The sequence below is a fragment of the Sorex fumeus genome, unplaced genomic scaffold (assembly GCF_029834395.1).
Source record: "Sorex fumeus unplaced genomic scaffold, SorFum_2.1 ptg000086l, whole genome shotgun sequence".
Classification (NCBI taxonomy): domain Eukaryota; kingdom Metazoa; phylum Chordata; class Mammalia; order Eulipotyphla; family Soricidae; genus Sorex; species Sorex fumeus.
In genome coordinates, this window is record NW_026606143.1 from 41,918,494 (window position 1) to 41,939,183 (window position 20,690).

The following is a 20,690-nucleotide window of genomic DNA, read 5'->3' on the forward strand; positions in this document are numbered from 1 at the left end:
ATGGCCATTGATTTTGCCACATTTCCATTCTATGCCATAAGGACATTGACAACTCTAAGGTCCATTAGTGGGGACAAACACCCACGGTAGATTTGTCTATTGAACCAAACAGTAAAATGGGTGCTTGAAATAAATGAACTATAGCTCTGGGGAGGCTGATTAGGCATGCAAAGTCTAGTAGAAATCCTATGGAAGGTCCCCAGAATTCTTTAAATGTGTTCATCCCTTAAAGCACCTACCCTCCCATCCACCCCATGCATTGCATTCTTTTTAGTTGGGGCTAGGGCAGGGATTGAGTCACAGTCAGCAGTGTTCAAGGCTCACTCCTGGCTATGTGCTCAGGGGTCACTCTTCTCTGTACCCTGCTCTCTTTCTTGATGGTGCTCATGGGCAAAGCATGTGCCTTGCCTGCTGTACTCTCTCTCCAAGCCTGCCTTCTTCTAGAAATTCAGCTCTTTATGGACTCTCTTTGAGTTCAGAAACTTCATGCTTGGAATCATTGTTTTGTGATTTGAAATCATGTTCTTTGCAGTTTCCTTTTGCATGTCTAAGATGCTTCTTAAAATGGATGTTTACCTGAAATTCCAGGCTTCTATGTTTAAGGAGACACTTTGCTCAAATAAGGTACAATTATTATAAACCCCGGGACTGGAGCGGTAGCACAGCAGTAGTGCGTTTGCCTTGCACACAGCCAACCATGGCCCAGCCAGGTTCAATTCCTCCGCCCCTCTCGGAGAGCCCGGCAATGCTACTGAGAGTATCTCGCTCACACAGCAAAGCCTGTCAAGCTAGCTGTGACGTATTCAATATGCCAAACACAACAAGTCTCAAAATGGAGATGTTACTGGGCCCACTCGATTAAATCAATGAACAACGGGAGGTCAGTGTTTGTTGTATTATAAAACCTACTTTCAGGTGTGCAGTTTTTCTTTATTTTTTGTAGTGCCAGAGATGCACCCATGACATACATGCCAGGGCTGTGGTCTTCTCACTTTTAAGCCCTCATTGTATTTTTTTATTAATGGGGGAAAATAATAGCCAATAGACTACTGCTTCCTGTATTTCAGTCTTGGTTTATCTTACTAAATTAGTTACCAAAAGGGCTGGCCTGCCTGCGCCTGCTTCACGGTACTTTGAAGAATACATTGTCCAGATTTGAGTTTTGTTTATTTATTTATTTATTTTTCTTTTTTGGGTCACACCCAGCGATGCACAGAGGTTACTCCTGGCTCTGCACTCAGGAATCACCCCCGGCGGTGCTCAGGGGACCATATGGGATGCTGGGAATTGAACCCGGCTTGGCCGCGTGCAAGGCAAACGCCCTACCCACTGTGCTATTGCTCCGTCCCTCAGATTTGAGTTTTAGAGTTAACAATTTCATATAGCCTTCTGTGAGTTACTGGGGAAAAAAAACCCTATTAGCAGCACCTATTTGCTGTTTGTCCAAGCAAATAATAGCTAATTTCCATTTTTTAACATTGTCATTGTCACTGTCACTGTCCTCCCATTGTTCATCTATTTGCTTGAGCAGGCCCAGTAACATCTCCGTTTTTTTGAGACTTGTTGTTACTTTGCTTGGCATCTGTTCTTGACATGGACAGCAAATTTCTAGATAGAGGAGAAAATGTACTTAGAGGTGTGAGGCGTTTGCGTTTGAATCGGGAGACGGTTAGGTTTTTGAGAGAGAAGAAGGACGGGCCTATGATTTTTGTGTCTTCTGTAAGATGTTGGGATGCCAAGTAATTGGCTTGTTTCAGAAAACACTCAGTAGAATCAGAAGCATCCATTTAAGATAACTGGACAAACTTCCAGCTCCCAGGCAATGCCCATTATAGCTCTGCCATCTAAGAGCATTCTGTACCCCCTAAATGCTTTCTCTGGATTTGGGACCAAGTGTCAAATTACTTAGCTCAAACTCTGCTGGAGCCCTCATCACTCCCCTCCCCTCCATCTGCCTGCTCACCCACCAGCTGCCCGTTTCTCTAGCAAATATTGGTTGAGACTCTACTACAAAGCAAGCACACCGCTCGTCACAATGAATTCACTGGGTAGAAAAGAGAGCCAGGAGTCCTGCACTAATGGTACTTTCCTTCTACAGTACTTCCTTCACAAGATGCTTTTACCCAAAGCCCTCTAGTTACAAGAGCAGGAGACAGTCTCTCTATGTGTTCCTGGAAGTCATTGTCACTGGTACTGACCAAAAGAAGCAAAAATTCCCCAGATGTACCGTTTGGGTAGCATGTTCCTTAGCCGGGCAACCGTCTCGGTTGGAATAGTGAGTCACGATCCACCAGCCAAGGTGGCTTTGACAATCTGACTTACACTTTATTTTTGCTTTTGGTTCACACCTGGCGATTCTCAGGAGTTACTCCTGGCTTTGTAGTCAGGAATTACTCCTGGCGGTGCACAGGGAACCATATGGGATGCTGGGAATCGAACCTGGGTCAGCCGCGTGCAAGGCAAATGCCCCTGACTTACACTTTTAAACAGTGTCACCGGCTATCCTTGAAGTAGTTCAGCTCCCAGCCTCTTTCTGTAAACCACCGGGCCTTCTAGGGACAAACAGCTAGAATCATTTGTGTGGAATACTGAACAGCTTAGGAAACAGCTTCTAGGCATAACTCTTTGAACTGGCACTAGCGCAAGTACCTGGTTCTATGAAGAACTTGGGAAGTTCTCAGATCTTGAAGACTCTCCGACAGTTTATTTTTTCGTTTGTTTTGGGTCCCCACCTGGTTTTCAGGTGTCACTACCAGCAGTGTTCAGAGGACCTTGCAGTGCCGAGTGAATCTGGGGTTCCTTTTTACAGAATTTGCACTTCAGTCTTTTGCACTATTTCCTCAGCTCCCTAAAAGGGCTTTCTCTGGGTCCACATGTAACTGAAGTGTCATTCCTGCCTAATAAAACACTGCGTAATGGTGGTGAACAGAGATAAAATCTACATCACAGTATAGTGCAGAGCCCAAACTCTGCTCACCCTGACTTCCTTTGTAAAGTCTCAGTCACTAAATGGTAATTCAGTTTCACGAAAACAAATTTGGGCTCCACACGACCCCAGAGCCCATCTAGACACTCCCTTCTAGCCTTCTTATTCCAAGGACTGAATGTAGCTGAAAACTAATCTCAGTTGCCAGATCTCCTTGACACCCCATCGTAGAGTGGGTTTCTGAGGGTCTCTCTAGATCTACGATCTGGTGTAGGACTAAAATACTCCTTGGGAGCTAGAGACCAAGAGCAAGAGTGTCAGTTTCTCTCTAGTGTTATAATTTTAACTTGACAAAAACCAAAAACCCTTTCTGGCTGAGATATCTCCAAGTTGTTCCACATATAACTTTGGCATAATCATTTCAACCGTTCCCTGAAGATGGAGGGTTACTTTCGTATCCTGAGCACCAAAGATGTCATTTTTCATTAAGCTAAGAAAGTCCCTCTTTGGTATAATTTTCATTCAATTTTTTAACTTGTTTGCTTTTTTTTTCTTTTTTTCTTTTTTTTTCCTTTTTTGGCTTTTTGGGTCATGCCCAGTAATGATCAGGGGTTACTACTGTCTACAAACTCAGGAATTACTCCTGGTGGTGCACAGGGGACCATATGGGATGCTGGGGATTGAACCGGGTTGACTGCATGCAAGGCAACTGCCCTACCCTATTATTGCTCCAGCCACTGGTTTGCTAATTTTCAAAGAGCTGATTAAATGGTTAAAGTTAAGAAATCGTTATAATCAAGTTTAAAAATGAGAAGAGAAAGTTGACTGTGTTGCTGCATTTCTTTAGTTACTTTTTATTATTTTGAAAAACAAAATAGCATCAGATAAAGTATCAAAGTGTTGGTGCTAACACATGATTGGAGTGATAGTGGAGGTCACAGGTAGTGTGAATTCCCTAATTGTTACCAGACAGAGAGAGATTAGCTTCAGCTTAGAAAGATGGATCGTTATTCAGTCACTTGTCTGAATTAGAGCCAGCAGCACCATCTAATGATTTCATTCCTGGATTATTTTTAATATATAGAATTAGAGATGTATAGGAAGTGTTTGCTATTATTTAAATAGTCCAGTTTCCTCCAAGATTGCTTTTGTTAAGTAAAATAATGTATTGGAACAGAGTGTGTATTTTCTTAGTAATGCTTCATAATTCCTTGTCTTACAATTCAATAAATCATCTTACACCTGTCAGCACCTATGGTCTAAGATTTATTGCCTGGCCCATTGAGTAGTAGATAGCTCCTTGGCCAGAGAGCAATTTCTGAAACTAATTTAATCAAAGTGGTTTTTTTTTAAATACAATGAACTCTAGCTTGATGCCCCAAATAGGTATTGATGTCTTGAGAAACATGATTTAATCATATTCAATTTTTAAATAGAATTAAGATTTGGCTTTATATGATTTTGGTTAGAGGCAGGAAATTTTAATATTATTATTAATAATCACATATCTTTTATTGAGTAAGCATTTGTTGATGTCGCAGTTTGCAGAGCTCAACATCTGCTAGCCTCTCAGATGCTGTTGAGGAAGGAAAAAAGATGCCACGTTTGCTGGATAGACAACCAAGGACTCAAAGGAACAACTGATGTGGCAGTTGTTCGCCAACAAGGACTTGAGTTGAACTTAAGCTGAGCATTCATTTCGCAGGGTCATGCAAATTATAGCTGGCTTTACCCAGGAGAAATTCTAAACGTACCGTCATTTTGAGGACTTTGTGAGATGATTCAGTAGTTTGAACTTGATCTTTTAAGACTGAACAGCTTTTGTACTTTTAGGAATATGCCAGTGTAGTAACACAAGCTTACTCGGGAGATTACTTTGGTGTCATGTGTGAATCTGATTTACTAGGAAAAATTAAAGGAACAAACAACAGTGATTCATGGAAGAAAATGGTGGTAACTGTGGGGGAAAAAAGGGAGAACTGAATGGCAGGTTTTTTAAAAATCTCTAGAGACACGTAGTAAATCTCTAGAAGACACGTAGTAAAGTTTACGGTCTAATGCTATGTTACCACTCTAACTCGAGGAACTCTAATACCCTTTGTAAAGACTATGAAGTAGGAAGAAATTTCACTGGGCTGATGATGCATTTAAGAATGTTGAGTTTATTATTATTTTTAAAAGTTTGAACCACACCTGGTGATGCTCAGGATTTACTCCTGGCTTTGTGCTTAGTTCAGGTATGATTTCTGGCAAGGCTTGGGCACCATATAGGGGTGCCAGGCATTGAACCTGGGTCAGCCACCTGCAAGGCAAGTGCCCTACCCACTGTCCTATTGCTCTGGTCTACGAATGTTGAGTTTAAAATAACAGAACATCATTGTCGCTGTAGTCTCATTGTTCATATATTTTCTCAAGTGGGCACCAGTAACGTCTCCATTGTGAGACTTGTTGTTACTATTTTTGACATATCAAATACATCACAGATAGCTTCCAGGCTTTGCCATGCGGGCAGAATACTCTCGGTAGCTTGCCAGGCTCTCTGAGATGGGCAGAGGAATCGAACCCAGGTCGACTGCAGGCAAGGCAAATGCCCTACCTGCTATGCTATCACTCCAGCCCAACAGAACATCATTAAAGCTAAAAGTTTGTGTGGAGGTGGAAATGTTCTTGCAAAGCTTAGGTCAAAGTTAAGGTCGGAGGTCAAAATCAGTACAGTATTGAAGCTGTAAAAGGGAACATGTTTGCTGAGTATAGATGAATAAATCAAGTCACTGGTTTTCATTGTTGGGAGAGAAAGAACACATTCTGGTGTAAATCTCTTGCAGTCAAAATTGCATGGTGCTAAAGTCTGCCTTTAATTATTGCCAATGCACTTGATTTGAAATTTATTCATTAGCCATATAAATGGCACTTAACCCAAATATTAAAGAACACATCAGAGAAGGACGGTGCTTAGGAGAAAATCAAACTCCACTGTATGGCTTACTCTTGCCATTAAATTATGTAGCTGCCTTTGATCGCATATATTAGCTTAACTTTCCACCTCCCTGGAGCGTTCTGTCACAGTGGTTGACAAGGTCAGAGACATTTGAAAGTCAAATGACGAAAGTCACACTAAAAAAGTCCTATGAGCAAGGTTTAACATGTTTGCTTTCAGCTTTTACATTTTGTGTCAAGTGGAATCTTAAAGAGGTGGTCTGATTCCTGCTGGAGCGGGTGGGCATTAGGTTCTCATCATAACCAGGTGAGTTGGGTCTTCTGCTGGCTTCTAGGCCTCTCCCCTTTTCGACACCACTTCATTTTTTTCAAACAACATTTCTAAGTCATTGAGAATACACTGGGGTAACTTCACCCAGAAGATTTTTTTTGGACACTTTTTTTTTGGCATTTTGGGTCACACCCAGCATGGTCAGGGGTTATTCCTGGCTCTGCACTCAGGAATTATTTCTGGCGGTGCTTGGGGGTCCATAGGGGATGCCGGGGATCGAACCCAGGTCACCTGCGTGCAAGGCAAATGCCCTAACCGCTCTGGTCCCTTCTTGGCACATTTTGAACATCTGAGTTCTACTGATGTTTTTGTTAGAAAAAAAGCAATTCAAAACAGCCAGTGGCAATGGGTTGATAGAGTATGCCTTCCCTCTGCTGCAGCATGGGCCGCATCCCCCACCCCACCCACCAAATTCTCCAGTTCTATTTCCTTGCCCCCTGTGCCCTGCCTAGACCCCTCACCATTATGCTTCCTGTTCCCCATCTAGGGAAAGGCTTGTTGACAAAGGCACCCATGAGAAAGGGAAGATGGAAAGGCCGACATGCTCTGCTTCCCTCTCCCCATTAAGCTTCTCCCTAGACTTTCAGTCTGTTGATGCTCTAACGTTCAAGCTGGTGGTTCTCACACTCTAGCACTTCCCGGAACTCTGTGAAACTCTTATGAAAACACAGGTTGCTGGGCCTATCTCTAGAGCTTCTGTCTCAGCAAGTGAGATGGCTTACAAGAATTTATCATTCCAACAATCTTCCCAGGAGATTGCTGCTGGTTCGTGCTGTGCTTCCAGAACTCTCACTCTCTGGAATGTCTGAGACTTCGTGATCAGTTATTGCTGTAACTCAAGTCTCCTCTTAATTCTCTGGATATTGGCCTGTTTTTTTTTTTCTGAGTTAAAAGCAAGTTGCTTTTTAAACAGTGTTGAAGTGACATTCATTCTTTGACTTCCTCTTTAGCAAAACATTGTATATGTAAACTCAGGCATATTCCAGGGAAATGAGCATTAGTTCATTTCCGAAATACATTGGCCTTAAATTATCTTTAGTCATGTTTACACACATTAACTCTGGGAAAAAAGCTTCATAATATTCTGTAAAACACTGCAAATTAAATAATTAACTCCAGAATTTTTTTTGGGTGAGCAGACAAGTGGCCATAGATCAAAGAAACAGAACACTATTGGCAAATATTAAAGGAAAGAAATGATATGATTGTAAATATTTGCATTTTATTGCTGACAAAGTTTCTTGTCTTTAGGCCAGTTGCATTGCCTGACTTGACCTTTAAAAGAATATCTGGGTAGGATAGGGTAGTGAGTCTATTCTTTTGTCATCAGAAATCTTAAATTGTCCCCCGACTCTTGTTTGAATGAACATAAAATCACATCAAATTAAAAACATTTGTAATATTCTTTTGTTACCTTTTCTGGTGAAATAATTTCATGTTGAAATCAGCAAACCAAATTTGTATGATACTGGTCCTGCTGCAAAGTATAAATTTACGAGACAATCCAGGAGTTCTTTTCAATATTGTGGGTGCTTGAATGATTCCACGAAGTACCTCACTATACTTCCTACTCACAAAAGCTTTCCACATTTCTTAGCAATGAGACTGATGCTCCCTGCTAAGTAGTGTGAATAAAGATCCTGGGACTTGCTCTGAAAAATTCAAACAAATTTATACATATGGCAACAACTATTAATAGTTACATTCCTGTATTTATGATATGTATATATTGCATTATAAAGTTTTTATTCTGAGTAAATGTGTGAAGTAAGGAAATTGAATCTTTTTTTCACTGTAGCATAGATCCAGTGACTTAGCAACCTGATTCCTCATTTTGTTTTTTTGTTTTGTTTTTCTTGGGGGGGAGGGGTCATACCCAGCAATGCACAGAGATTACTCCTGGCTCATGCACTCAGGCGGTGCTTGGGGGACCATATGGGATGCTGGGAATTGATCCCGGGTTGGCTGTGTGCAAGGTAAATGCCCTACCCACTGTACTATTGTTCCAGCCCAGTGATTCCTCAGTTTTGAATCTTAGTGCTTACACTTGGCTGCACAGTAGAATCTCCCAATGAATTTTAAAGATTCCAGTTCCCAGATCTCAGCCCAGACAAAGCCATTTAGTCTCCATTTGAAAAGGATCTGTTGACTGAGCGTGATGTGCATACAGGTTACCCCAAGTGACTGCAGTATACAGGCTGGGTGGAAATCACCTACCTAGTAAATGACCATCATTTGCTTATGATCTTCCTTCCATTAACTTTCATGTTTCTTTGATTTTGATGTAATTTAAGTCATCTTGATTGGACATAGCATTGGTCCTTGTTAACATGAAGGGAAAATATAGAAGCTGAGTAAAGGCGGTGAAGCCAGGGACCAAGGAGGCAATGGATTCAAGGAATTTGAGATTCAAAATTCTAAAACCCAGTAAATTTCTGCCTTGGTAGTTTACTCAGGGCTCAAAAACAGTTGCATGCTTTTGTATTCTTTGATTCTCTCAGCTGTCCCAAATGGGGATTTCTGTTACAAAACATGGATTTTGTAAATTCTTAACAGACCAGACCCACTTTGGATGGAATGGAATTTTAATCTATTTTTTTTTGAGTCAAAGAGTGTAGCCTCCTTTGACTTTAATATATTTTTGCACCACACAGATGGCATATATATTTTGCTAACAATCTGAACCCTTTCTGGGAATGCCATAAATCCAAGAGCAAAGCTGGTCAGGTATTGAATTATGCTAATCATTTTCAGTAGCTGGTCCAGAGAAAGCAAAGTCCTCTAAAATCCCATATTTGAGGAGATAAAAACTTCTATTAAAATAATGCAAATCATAGTTACCTCCACAAAGTCATTAGACCAAAAACTCAACTATTTCAGTTTGAACCATATTCAGAAACATGAAGTATCTAGAGCATGTCAAGTACTAGTTTAGACCAGATTAGGTTTTACCACAGTATCTGAAAAATAATAGATAATGTATTCCCTTGCTAGTATGTGGCTTAGAGGTACAGTACTTGCCTTGCATGTGTGAAACACTAGGTTCGATCCTGGCTGTATCAAAAAGAAAATTCCCATACATCTAAGGCTAAGCATCTACCATGAGACCAATTTGATGCTCTGTCTCAGTTCTGGCAAAAATGCATGATGGTATCAGTTTAAACTCTAAGAAAGGCCAGAACATGTTTGTTAATGAGTATCTGGCAATGTCATCATCTACTTAAGACGGAAGAAAGAGGATAAGATCACAATTATTCAATCTCTGAGAGATGGAGGAAGTAAAGCTTGAAATGGCATATACAAACAATGTGCATGACATCCATCAATATCAAGGGATTTTTTTAGACAGTAATTATCCAGTGCTCTAAGCCCCCCTTTGAGGTGTAATTTATGATTAGAAAAAAATAGACCACATAAAATAGAATTGATGGAAACCGCAATCAATTGAGAAATTCCACATTTTGTGTACAATCCAGTGCTTTTTAGTTACCCTCAGAAAGGGAAGGATTGACTAATCCTCGTGGTTTGTTTTCCTCATTCACTCTTGACCATGGTTTTGCTATAGCAACCACAATCCAATGTAAGGCTCTTTCTTAGAAACCCTGCCCTGGTCTGAATTTTCTGCTTTTCTGAACAAAAGTGGATGACAGAATATATTCAGACATTGCTCACACATTGCCTTTTACCCATGATTGAAAAATTTTTTTTATTTTATGAGTTACAAATAAATTGGGTAGCCAAGGAAAAGAGATGAAAATTCTTCTCCTTAGAGTTTTCAGTACCAGAATAATTGAACTTGTAGGTATATTCCAACACTCTTATAGTAGAGCTTGAAAATGTTAAGGAAAATTGTATTTTATTTAAAATTTTTAATGGTTTAAAAATACTCAGTATCATTAAAAAGTGCTTGGAGTATTTTTAAGAGACCCATGGTGAGTCTTATACGCATATTGAAGTATAAGGCTATACCTATGAAATTCTAATGATAAATAAATTTTTTAATTGAAAAGCATTTTTCTTTTAGTCTGTTCAATGGACTTCTGTTTCTAAAAAAATAATTTTAAAGAATATATTTTTGAAGACAGCAACTTTCAGCTGAGGGCAAGATATTAAATACTTCAGTCTTTGTAGGCGTATCAACCTGGCATTGCACTTCCAAAGCAGTAACAGATACTATATGAATGAATGGGAGTGTCTGTGTTCCCATATAGTCCAAGAAAGTCCAATTCCATGTACTTGACACGTGTCTCAGATTTTTTCCCTTCTTTTGGCTTTTAAAAATTATTCCAAACTAGGAAAAATCATTCTTAGCTGGCAAGCCATATAAAAGTAGGCGGCCGGCAGGATTTGTCCTCAGCTATCGTTTGCTGACCCGTGGTTTAGGGAATTAAACATTTCTCCAACTAGAAAGCTTTCATTTGAGCAAAAATAATTAACCACTATTAATGTGCTTTCCAATATCCCTATAATCCTTTCACTGTCTCGTTTTTCCCCCTTCTGTTTATTATTTTCCTCTAGTTAATTAAACACTTCATTGTATTCTAGCAACCGTAGATTAAGATGGTTGCAGTTTATTTTCTGGCAGTATGGGTAAATAAGAAAGCTCAGAGAAATAACACTAAATGTCAATGTTTTTCTAGTCTCATGTTAGTCTTAGTTATCTGAAAATGTCTCCATCTGTAATTAACAAAGAGTAGAAGAGAGAGCCTTTTTGCAAACCATCCAATTAACTCCTGGCCAAATCCTCTTATTTAGGGGTCAACAGAGAATATCCCCATTATATAGAAGAGGAAATTGCATGCCTTTGAGAGCAGTCATGTGACTTATCCAATCTTATTATGGCTACTAATGGTGAACCAGAGCTGGCACTCAGAACTTCTTTACCATCTTAATCCTTAACAACATTTTGTGCCCCCCATGTCAATGGTAGGGTATCATTCATACAACATTCCAACAGCAGACTCACCACCATAGTGCTCATGTCTATCCACCCCCATTGCTTCAGGTTATACCCTTGAGTCAACAAGAAGTATACTCTGTGTCACGCTAAGGACTTTGTTTAGAAAGACAAGAAGTTCAGTAGGGACAAAGGAATAGAGAAAAGACAGCAAACGGTACCATCCATGGCTCTTATACATATGTTTTAATCTTATGCAATGCTTTCCATATGTTCCATTTATAAAAGTTAATCATTTTCTCTGCAACATCTCTCCAGACATAAATCTTTCAGTGGAGATCATTGTTTCAAAGGTTCTTAGTAGTCTAGCTTTCTTCACTCAGTATTGGTTCTTAAGACCAATGAATGTATATTATTGGTCAGTTAGTTGCTCAACTCTGCTAGAAATGGGACCAGGAGATGAGAATTGAACAGTCAAGTCAGTTTCTTTTTTTTCTTCTTTTTTTTAATTTTATTGAATCACTGTGAGAAAGTTACAAGCTTTCATGTTTGGGTTACAATCATACAATGATCAAACGCCCATCCCTCCACCAGTGCACATTCCCCACCACCAATCTCCCCAGTATAACTCTCCTCCCACCCTCCTCCTGACTCTAGTCAAGTCAGTTTCATGTGTCTAGTACCTGGAATGAAGTAATCCTCACTTGAGTTGCTAAAATTGTAACTCAGCAAATATAGTAAGATATATCTTAATCTCTATTAAAATTTGGAAGTTCTTTTAGACCATAAAGTATTCAAAAGGATCATCTGAATACTACTGACTACCAGATTAGAATAATAAATGTTGTACTCTCATTGGTGGAATTTATAAGTATTTGGAGCAGATTCTGTGAAGTTGATACAGAAATATCAAATAAAACCTGACAAGGTAAATATGGTATCACATATCAAAATGACTTAAATTGTAGTTCATGGAACACTAGACTTAAATTTGTAGTAGATCGAGTTTTATTATGTTTTTGAAGTTCTCTGGGTGAGCTGCCTTGCCAGGGCATTTGGAAATGTTGACTATCATAACCAATGAAAAAAGTCATTAAAAAATAAGACCTGTATAATGACATGTCTTTGCCGTCTTCTAGAAGCTAAATCTGATGATAGCTTTAACCCCCTTCCTTCTATGTAATTAAAACATTTTAAGAGTTTAGTTACATATATAGAATCTATGCTTTTATGCAGGTGGCATGTGTTAATACAGGTATGTTTTCATCTTAAAGGATTGAGATTAAAATTTCTCAGAATAAAATATACGAGTTGTAGCACTAAGTGTGTTCATATCCTGATGTTGCTCATGTGGTGGTTTGGGTGTCAGTATTACAAACACAGTTCCTCACTGTCACTGTGAATATTACGAAAAGAAACAAGCCAGATCTGTGTTTGCCTTGAAAAGTATCCAGGCTTAATATTATACTTTAAAGACGTTCTGAAGCATTGACTTCGTAATAAGAGCAAACATTCTTTAAGGCCTGGCTGAACCCAAAAGGAGTTACTGAAATCTCCTGTTTCAGGTATACATTTTAATAGTAGTGCTCAATGGCCAGTCATTAATTCCCTGCAACCTGACTCTGGGTGCAGGTCTCCAAAGGCTAAAATTAGGAGTATTTTTGTCTACTTACCTTGCTCTTCGTTTGGGCATTAGTATGTGCAGAAGTACAAAGCTCATCTGTTAAGTTGGCTTTGCTATTCTCAGGGGTTGTCCTTAGCCAAGTCTGAGGGATCATGTTGACATTGGTGAAAACTCTGTTGTCCTGCTATAGACGGTTCAATTATCACCTCCAATAGGCCTCACTTACAAATTACCTAACAGGAAGTAGACTGAGCATGGCGCCATGAAAAGACATGCATTCAAAACCAAAAGTGAAGGAAAACTTTGTCATCCTTTTTGCATAAAATTAGGAGGAGGACACTCATTATTTATGTGACACACTTTTTACTACTTATTCTTTCACAAATTGGACTTCTCCCCAATCTTTTGCTTAATATTAAGAAGTGAACCATGCCTCTTGTATGATTTTAGAAGGTCCATCTTATTTATATTCCTCTTATTTTGTGGTGTTGATGGTGTGAAGCGCCTGTTTGGTGATTTTCCTGAGATAGTTACACACTCACAAAACCCTTATCCCTCCCAGTGAAGACCTGTAGTACACCTTTTACCATCATGAAGTAAGAGCACTGGAAAAATATGACCTGGCAAAGCACAAGGCTAGGACCAAGTTATCCTGGACTTTGATTTTAGATGGAATTTTTAAATACATCAGTTAATGATGATTACTAGATGTTTATATATTTATATAACTTTGTGTTTATAAAAATGCATTCTTGTGATGTGATGGAATTATATATACTGCATTTCTTTAGAATGCTCTTAAACGGCCAAACCAGTCTTCCTGAGTTCAGACTCAGTGTTTGCAATCAGAAAGCCCTCTCGGCTGGGGCCATGGCTCATAGACCAGAGTACATACTTTGCATGAGAGTGGCCCAAGTTTGATCTATGTAATATAACCACATAGTCTCCTGAGCATCATAGGTGAACCCTGGTGTCTGCCCTGCCCCCTCCCAAAAAAAACGTAGTAATAGAAAAAGAAAAGCCCTCGATGATAGAAATTTTTTTTATATAACCTATAGTAATTTTTAAATGAACTAATTAGTATGTTGGTTTACTACACTAGACTTCAGAAGGATATGCCAACAAAGATTCCGTTTTCTATCCTAATTGCTCCCTCAATGACTATGGGATACTTTATAATGGGAACAGATTAGCAGCCTTGATGGGTATACAGCAGAGATCGAGTACATCCAATGGGTTTGTCATGCTTTCTTCTTGGGAGCAGATTGTTTCCTGCTGTACAGATGTGGTCCAGACCCCAGGAAGAATATGTACCCTGGCCCAGGAAGGAGCCTGGCCCCTGGGCCAAGTCTCACTCACCACCTATTTTTGTAAATAAAATTTCACTGGAACACAGTTTATATATTGTCTATGCTTACATATTGTCTGTGGCTGCTTTCAAGCTAAAACTTCTGCAGAACTGAGTAGTTGCAACAGAGGGCATCTGGCCATCAAAAACTTACGCATTCCTACCTATAAAAAAGTGGGCTAGACTTGGGCACTTAGCTGGCCAGTAACACAGTCCTGCCTTCATGTATATAGCAGCTGAGACATGGAAATGTGCCTGATGTGAATCGAGCTGTGTTACATGTGTAAACACATTGGATTCCAAAGACTTTGTTAATAAAAAAAGAAAATATAAAATAACTCAGCAGTTTAAAAACTATGACTATATGTTTAAGTGACAATCTTTTTGAAATTAAGTAAAATGTATTATTAAAATAAATTTTGCAGGATTGGAACAATAATACAGCTGACTTGTATGTGGCCAACCTAGGTTTGATCCTCAACACCCCATATGGTCCCCCCAAGCCCCATCAGAAGTGATCCCTGAGTTCAGGGTCAGGAGTAATCCCTGAGCACTGCCAGAGCGGCACCCCCCCCCCAAACAAAGCAAGCAACAGCAACAAAATAATGATTTTTTTGCTTTTTGGGTCACACCCAGTGATGCACACAGGTTACTACTGGTTCTGCACTCAGGAATTACTCCTGATAGTGCTTGGGGGACCATATGGGATGCTGGGAATTGAACCTGGGTCTGCCACGTAGGTAGGCAGGTAGGTAGGCAGGTAGGTTGGCAGGTAGGTAGGCAGGTAGGTAGGTAGGCAGGTAGGTAGGCAGGTAGGTAGGCAGGTAGGCAGGCAGGCAGGCAGGCAGGCAGGCAGACAGGTAGGTAGGTAGGTAGGTAGGTAGGCAGGCAGGCAGGCAGGCAGGCAGGCAGGCAGGCAGGCAAACAAACTCCCTACCCGCTGTGCTATCACTCCAGTCCAGTAAAATGAATTTTGCCTGTTTCTTTTGACTTTTAAAATTTTTTTTTTATGTAGGAGTACTGCTATTTATTCAGCCACTGACTAGCTGATTGAATTGGGCATAAACTCCACCTTACTTTTTTTTCATAATTTTATTTATTTATTTTCTTCTTATATTTATTTATTGAATCACTGTGGGAAAAGTTACTAAGCTTTCAGGTTTAAGTCTCGGTCATACAATGATCAAACACCTCTCCCTTCCTCAGTACTCATTTTTCACCACCAAGAACCCCAATATACCCCTCTCCCACCCCTCCCAATGCCTGTGAGGCAGGTGATTTCCACTTAACTCTTCTCTACATTGATTACATTCATTATTTCAACAAAAATGCACCATTATTGTTTAGAATTTCTCCCCCACAACAGTCAGAATTGCTGAAAAGGCATTTTTTTGACTTTTGCTGCCATGACAGTTAGAAAAGTTTCAGTTGGTATTTGTGTTTGTGACTTGTGCTGTATTTCTAGTGACTGAACTGATTTAGGTACTTGGAATTTGGATGCTAAGTGACTTCTAGACTTATAAAGAGGGAAGATGGGGATAAGGTAATTTGATCTGGTGTGTTTTCAAATATATGAAAAGAAAGAAAACCTTCATTAGCGTGGCTCTGTCGCTTAAGAAGAAATCCTGAAAAGAACAGATGAGGATGTTGGTGGAAAGGTTTTTGTTGAGTTCTCCTAGAAATTCAGCCTGACAGAGAAAGGGAATTGAGAAGTGGGCCAGGAAGCAGCTGTAAGGGAGGGGGAAAGCCGGAAGGAAGGGAAGGAAACAGAGGAGGGTGTGATCACCAGCAGGTTATTGGGGTGGGCACCTGGACTTCCAGTGGGGCTTTCGGAGGGGTTTTCGGCAACACAACTCGAAGTGCTCCCACCCAGGAGGTGAGGAAACTGCACTGTTCATTTCAGGAAACTGCACAACAGTCAGTGGTTGTTCGTTGAGGGCTGCTTCCATGGGGCATCCCTGTGTCCTCCCAAACACCCCAGCCTCCACTGTCTGTGCTCCGGTAACACTCTGGGATCAAAAGGCAAAGGTGTTTTTAGGGGAAAAAGGGTGATGAGTCAGTTGGAAACGTGAGGTTAGAAAGTCTGGAACTAATCCCAGTGGAATGTTTTATCCTATAATTCATTGTTTTAAGCAACATTTGGATAGATTGCACAGTATGTTCATGTTCTCATCTGATCTTCATACCAGCACAGAGAAGTAGGTTCATCGCTCTCTACGCCTTATGGAGGGCAAAACTGAGCCCATGTCATTTTTTTCAAGAGGATGGAGCTGTGTGGAAACAGTCTCCTTGTCATAGATGAATGGTTGTTCATGCCTCAGTCCTTGGATTTCTACAGGGCTCTTCTCCAGAAGGTAGAAATACATTGACAGCTTGAGGTGAGAACAGGAAACTTGAACTCTTTTTTTTTGTACTCTGTAGAATTTCTTACATATCCTTAGGGAAGTCGATACTTATATTCACTTAGTCCCAAGATGCTCATGCCAAAAAATATTACTGCTCTTTTGTACAAAGCCTAGCCATAAGCTAGGCTTTGTAGACTGCTACATAAGATGTTAGTGATATAGTTAAATTCTAGAAAACCTTCACAGAAGTTCTGTAGTTCTGTGTGTTTGGCTTATTGGGGGTTTCTTCAAAATGGCAATACCTCTTTTGTACCCCTTGGAAACAAGATTGAGCCACACATTTACCTGTATTACATTTCTAAGTAACTTTGTAATTCTACATGGATGTTACTAACACTTGTACTATTTAAATTGGAATAACCCAAACGGATTTAGATGGGCAATATGTTTAATCCATGGGCTTTAGTCTACAGATCTGATGATTAAAAACAGATTTTATACATGATGTATACTTAATAACAGGCGGGAGAGGCAAGCAGATGTTTGTAAAATCTAAGTTTGTTAGATTGTATTTATTTGGCTCCTTGGCCGACTAGCTTCAGAAAACTCATACCTATGACAATCTAAACAGGGAGATGATGTATTTCCCTAGAAATTTCCTGTCCTGAAAGATCAGCCAAATAGAAAAGTAAAAGAACTCCCTAAGAATAACATACCAAAACCAGTTGGCAATCATACCATGAAGTAGTCCTATGGAAGTCTAGGACACTAAATAATGGAAGGCTTCAAAAAGTGTTCTCTTCCCTCTCTGGTCATGATATGCCTTGTAGCTGCAATTCATTTAACTCTAACAATAGAAAAGCTCTTGACTTTTGTTGATAAGAGCTTTGGAAGAAAGTTACATATATATTTTATATATATGTATATATATGTAAACATGAGATTAAGTTGCACATATATCACTATCTGGTTTTCTCCTCTGACTTTTTTTGCATTCCTTTCGGCGAGAATCAGAAATATTTCTCTTTTAAAATATTCTGATTTGAGATATATTTTAAGTCTTTCAAAGTCAAAAATTGAACCTTTTTTGGTTGTCTTCAAGGCCCCATGAAAGAGACACACAACCTGTCCCTTCTCATTCAGAACATGTGAGAATTGTAAATGAAATATTTTTTGTTTTGTTTCGAGGGCCATACTTGGTGGTACTAAGGGGTTACTTCTGGCTCTGTACTCAGGAGTCACACCTGGCCGTGCTCAAGGGACCATATAGGGTGTCGGGGATCAAATCTAGGTCATTTGTGTGCAAAGAGAGTGCCCTACCCATTGTATTATCACTCCATCCCTGCAAATAAAATATTTTTAAAGTGCATATGGGCCAAGTTTAACTATACAGTGAAAGTCACCAAGAAGTGGAACTGGAAAGAAGTACATTTCATTTCATCATTTCATCATCCTGTTAATCGTCGATTGCCTCGAGCAGGCCCCAGTAACGTCTCTTTCATCCTAGCCCTGAGATTATATTCACGGCTCTTTAGGAGAATGAGACCCATCATTGTTACTGGTATTTGGCATATTTGGTAGGCCACGGGGAGTTTGCCAGACTCTGCCCTGTGGGCAGGCTACATTCGATAGCCTGCAAGTTTGTCCAAAGTAGGAATGAGATAATAAGATGTCGCGCGGCCGACAGGAGTAGTGGAGGTGAGGTTCAGCTGTGGGTGTATCTTGCACATTTCAGGGACCTTTGACTGCCTTCTACACCTGGAGACTCCTGGTGTTCAACACCCTGGTCCCAAAGGGTACCTCCCTCTTGCTGTGGCATCGAAGCCAGACAGAATTCTTGGGAAAGGAAACAGAGGTGCGGAGGCAAGCCAGCTCTGTCTCTGTGGCTCAGGGTGGTGTGAGAATTCCCAGTCTTGGGAAACAAACCAAAGCCCTAACACCACAGCAGGCACCTCCCCTTACTGCAGCATGTCAGGTCCCCAAAACACAGAACAAGGAACAAAGTTGACATTAGACGAGCTGTCAGACAAAAACTGACAAGGTACAGATAACATCAGGTTCTCGGGAAGCGTTAAGCAAACACAAGGAAATAAGGAATTGCCTTTTCTCAAGTAAGCATATTGAGTCCTCTTCAGATTATGGAAGGGAGAATTGTATCCTGAAAACAGGAATAGGAAATTACTCAACAAGAAGAAAGAGATGTGATAAAGAACCTGCTAGAGGTGAAAAATGAGGTCATTGAAGTAAAAAAGTACAAACTAAACGGTAGGATAAACACTAGATTAAGAAGTATAACTTGTCTGAGAATAACCAAGGACAATTTTCTGCTTCTGGTTTATGCATTTAAGCATTAATGAAAGTTCTTCTCTTTGTGAACATATCTTTCTGAATATAAAATTCTGGAAAGTAGAATAAGCAGTTTTGGAAACACTTCACAGCACAATGAATTATGATCACCTTTATGAAGCTGTTAATTTTTTAAATCTGTAACACCCTCTGCAAACCCTTTTCATCGATGGCTTTGCAAGTCCTAGATCTATTTCCTTAAAATTCCCAGTTTTTCCTTGCATTCAGTGTATTTGTGGAACTCTCTATGTTAAAACACAGTTTCCCTAATCCTTTGCCTTCTCACACCTCCCCTTTCTTGGCATATGATATCGCTCTATTCTTTCCCCAAGCTCACCTCCCCTTTCTTTCCATCCTCTAAGAAAATTCACACTCTCATTCACTGACAATTCTCATGTCCTTCCAGCTGCAGCTAACGGGTTGTTCTCTAAAAAATCTCTAGGATGCCCTCTCTTTCCTTTCTCTTATGTATAATCTCTCCCAGATGCACAGCTGTCTCCTTGTGAACTGGGAGTAGGTATTTTTTTTTGTTTTTATTTATTTGCTTTTTTTAAATCAGCGATGCTCAGGGATTCCCCCTGGCTCTGCATTCAGGAATCATTCTTGGCGGTGCTCAGGGGACCATATTAGATGAAGGGGGATCAAATCCAGGTCGGCCACATGCAAGACAAACGCCTTACCTGCTGTACTGTTGCTCCAGCCCCAGTATCTTTGTTTTTGAACCCCAACTTGTGGTGCTCAGAGGATCACTCACAGTGGTATTTGGTGATCATATGCCAATAGGGCTTGAACCCAGGGTTTCTGCATGCAGCATAGCATGCACTCCAGCCCTTTGGGCTATCTTTCCCAACTCTGGGAGTATATATTTTTATATTGGTTTCCTCAGTTGATCTCTCAAATACTGACCTAAAGTAGGAAGCTCAGTAAAGACTTCTATGAAGAGATGAATAGCATGCAGAATGAAAAACAATGGTGAATGCTTACTGAATTATGGCTGAAAATATGATCGAACAAACATTGTAAGGAACTTTAAATTTGATTTTTGAAAAAGTAGGGATTAACTTTAGATTTAACTTTAGATTCCTTTTATTAGCATTCTAGCCAATGCTAAATGAGCTCCAGGGCCACTCCCAGCAATTCACCGCCAATCAAACCAGAGATTTAATGTTAGGCTCCAAGAATTAAGTCCTCTGGTGCTGGGAATTAACCACCCTAGTGATCCCCACCTCAGCAGGGCAACTGTGTGATGCTGGAAATTGAACTGAGGTTGACCTCATGCAAGCCATATACCTTAGCCCCTGTAGTAGCTCTCTGGCGGCCTCTAATTTTACATTCATAAACAGAATAATGAGAGAATAAGTGTAGTATTAAAGGAATCTTTTTAAGGTATATTAATATTTAATATATAGATTGACAATATTAAGGCACATATAATTTGCAAATAAACAATACTGCCTGAGATGGGTTTTTGGTTGGTTGTTTTGGTTTTGGCCCACACCCAGCAGTGCTCAGGGCTTACTGCTGGCTCTGTACTCAGTCCATCACTCCTACCGGGTACCATATGTTGTGCTGGTGATTGAACCCAGGCCAGCTGCATGCAAGGCAAATGCCCTACCCACTGTATTATTGCTCCTGCATAATAATAATCTTACCCAAGATGTTTTTAGTGAGAGATGTGCAATTAAAACATTTGTGACTACTATAGTAACTTTCCTTAGAAATCTGAGTTAAGCGCAGTCATTAGCAATTTCTTCAAAATCTAGGCGAATATCCACATAGTCAGAAAATCATCTATCATCAAATAATACCATTTGATATGTGAGTTACTGTAATTTTGGGAGTATTATCTTTTATCTTAGTAGGTCCCTCATCACTGATTTTTTTAAAATCCTAATATAGATTCACAGTTTCAGTTTGGATAATTTCATCAGTAAAA

At 39.9% G+C, this 20,690-nt stretch overlaps 1 protein-coding gene across 3 annotated transcripts in view; it reads left to right on the plus strand.

The window, feature by feature from the left end:
* MID1 (midline 1) overlaps nt 1-20,690 on the plus strand; it is a 179,600-nt gene that overhangs the window by 76,305 nt on the left and 82,605 nt on the right. The gene's annotated exons all lie outside the window — the stretch shown is intronic.